Consider the following 3,079-nt stretch of genomic DNA (forward strand, 5'->3'; position numbering starts at 1 on the left):
CATTGCATTTGACGTGAAGTATTGACTCGAGGAATGAGCTTGGTGCGCATTTCAAAACCCAAAAGACAAATCCACGAGATTTTAGAAGTCAAGTATCAGCTCAAGCAGTCGATCGACCACTACCATCAGTCGATCGACCAACCTGCGGGTTCCAGAAGCTATTGTACACTGAAGAGCAGTCGATCGACTTCCATGCTTAGTCGATCGACCAAGCTGTTATCCCAGACGAGAATTAAAAGATCGAGCAAACGCAAGCCCATTGAGTTTAGGTTTTGATAATAATTGTTACGTATATTTTCTATATAACGTAACCTAGAACATCAGATAGAGGCATCCAGTTTTGATCCGATTTTTATCAAGTTTTCACATTAAGTTTTACATACAGTTCTTTAGAAATAATTAGGGTTTGGGAAACTATTTTCGCATTGGATTTTTGTTGTGCTTTCAATCATTCCGTTACGATCCTTCTGCAATTTCGGTATTCACTTGCTCTATTTTCAGTTCATCTTTATTGCATTGATAGTATAGAAATTGTCAGTTAGTCTCCCGAAACCGAATTATCCTTATTGTTAATTGTTTGTTCATTCGTTTTAAGCATGAAACCTTCTGTCTATTTCGTTAATTTCATTGTTGTTATCATCGTTAGTATGAGTAGCTAATTTGTTCGTGCTAGGATGTAGGGGAATTATAGTGTAGGCGGCAATATAATGAACACGGCTTAATTCGCGTGTTGGGCGATCGACCGCCATACCTGGTCGATCGACTGACCACGTGAGGTTTTTATTTTCGTTTTAATTGTTTTAATTCTTAATTCGACGAATCGAGTGCACACGACTAGTTGAATGCTTAGGATATGACTGACCCATTAGATCGGAGATAGGGACAGTTGCTAGATCACCAATTAAAATGACTAAACTATGCTGAGATCGAAAGATAGGTAAAGTTTAGACCGTAAGTCACTTTTCAGGATGAGAGTCGTATTAGTGATATTAGGGACTTATAGCGAGGTCGAAAGATGCTATTTGTTAAGAGTGGACCGAGAGGACCTCTTTATTTCCCGCCTCATGTGTTTTGTTTTAGACCTGTTTAGTACGCTGCCGCCGAAACTATAACAACCCGATCATCCTTGCACCCCTTCTTTTATCTGTCTTATTCGCGTTTTTTGTTCATTGTCTTTATTTGCTATTAGTATAGACCAAATCAATTCAACCCCCACTTTTGTTACCTTAGACCGAATTTAAACAACTAGAAATTACGTCTGCCTCTCTGTGGTTCGACCCGACTGCCGCTAGCTATAGTTGTAGTTGGAGAATATAAATTTATTTTTGACACCTCACGACGGGTATCAAATTTTGGCGCCGTTGCCAGGGAGGCAATTGTTCTAATTTTTAGTTGTTTTTATTCAGTCTTTCTTTAGTTTAAGGGACTTCCGTTCCTTAAACTTTTCTTATATTCTTTTTGTAGTTTCTTCTTATGCGCAGGTCACAGGGTGGTGAACTAGTACCATTAAATCCTGAGATCGAGAAATCCTTGCGCGAGTTGAGACGAACACAAAGGGTATTGCCGACAGAGGAAGAGCTGAGTACTCTGTCAAGTTTCTACGAGAACGAACTGTTCGAAGAAGATCCACCTACATCTCCTGCTTCTATTTCTTCAGCTGAGACAGTCACTTCTCCAGAAATTCCAGTCATGGCTAAAGAAGCAACCATTGCTAGTCACTCAGAGCCGACAGCTGAGAATCTTTACGAAGGATTCGAACTACCTGGGGAGGCGAGAAAATTCGAGCCGAAGCCTTCCTATATTAACCTGGTTGAGAGAAACCAGTATGGGGGAGCTGCAAATGAAAATGCAGCCAAGCATATGGAGACCTTCGTTGATTATTGCTGCTCTATACCCCCGCCGACCGGTGTGACCCAAGATCAGATCAAGGAGACTATGTTCATTTTCTCCCTTCGCGATGCTGCAAGGGAGTGGTATAGAGATCTGGATCGAGCCGCTCATGGGATCACCGATTGGAATTCCTTAGACCTGGCATTCTACAAAAAGTACTTCTCTGCTTGAAAGACAAATGCCATTAGAGCTCAGATCACGAGCTTTAAACAAGGGCCTGATGAGAACTATCATGAAGCATGGGTCCGTTTCAAGAAACTGGTGCGAACCATACCGCACCATGGGTTCGAAAAATGGAGTCTTTGCAACCAGTTCTATAATGGGCTGTATGACGATCAGAGGGCTATTTTGGATGCAGCCAATGGCCGATTTTTGAGAACATGGGAGAGACTAAGGGGTGGAAGATCATCGATGATTTGGCCACTCATAAGGCTGAATATGGGAATTCGAGAGGAAACCAGAGGAGAGCTGCTGAATCTTTCTCTTCTTTCGCACTAGAAGCTCTCACCTGCAAGGTTTGACAAATATGAATTTGGAGGAGCTTCTAAAGGTGGGATGTACCATGTTACTTATTTGTTTTGAGACGGTCCTTTCGTCGTAGAAGATGTGGAGCCGAGGGGCATGTCTCGAGAATTGTTCTTTTCCCTTTGAGTCTTGTCGCCTTTCAACACTATAGGCGGACAAACACGTACTATGAGCCGAATGTCCACCCCAACTTGAGGTGGAGTAGCAGAATGTCCCGAATCCGACTCAACCTCCACAACAAAGCAGCAAAGCAAGCTTATGTGCCCCCTCACAAACAACCATATCAAAAACCTCCCTATGTGCCGCAGCAGCAACAATCCCAAAAATCCGAGTTCACCGAGTTGAAGAACTTATTGCTGAAGGAGTCCCAAGCTAGAGAGGTCGGGATGAAGATGCTAGAGAGTCAAATTGCTCAATTGGCTAGCAAGAACACCACTCGAGCTCCCGGACACTTACCGACTCAAACTGACCAGAAAGAGACCCTGAATGCCATTACTTTGAGGAGTGGGTCTACCCTGGAGGGGCCTGCTATGGTCGAGGATGCCCCTGAAAAGAATGAAGCGGAACCGAGTCAAAAGAAAGCTTCAACGAAAAATAACAAGAACAAGGCGTCTACCAGGTACATCAGTCGATCGACTGATATACCCGGTCGATCGACTGATAT

At 43.1% G+C, this 3,079-nt stretch overlaps 1 non-coding gene across 1 annotated transcript; it reads right to left on the reverse strand.

Annotated features, from left to right (window-relative positions):
- Positions 1 to 2,070: 2,070 nt before the first annotated feature.
- LOC141593364 (small nucleolar RNA R71) lies at positions 2,071 to 2,177 on the reverse strand. The gene has a single exon (XR_012521453.1). It is a non-coding gene; the product is annotated as a small nucleolar RNA R71 (small nucleolar RNA).
- Positions 2,178 to 3,079: the final 902 nt, after the last annotated feature.

This window comes from Silene latifolia, chromosome 7, assembly GCF_048544455.1.
Source record: "Silene latifolia isolate original U9 population chromosome 7, ASM4854445v1, whole genome shotgun sequence".
In the NCBI taxonomy this organism is placed as follows: domain Eukaryota; kingdom Viridiplantae; phylum Streptophyta; class Magnoliopsida; order Caryophyllales; family Caryophyllaceae; genus Silene; species Silene latifolia.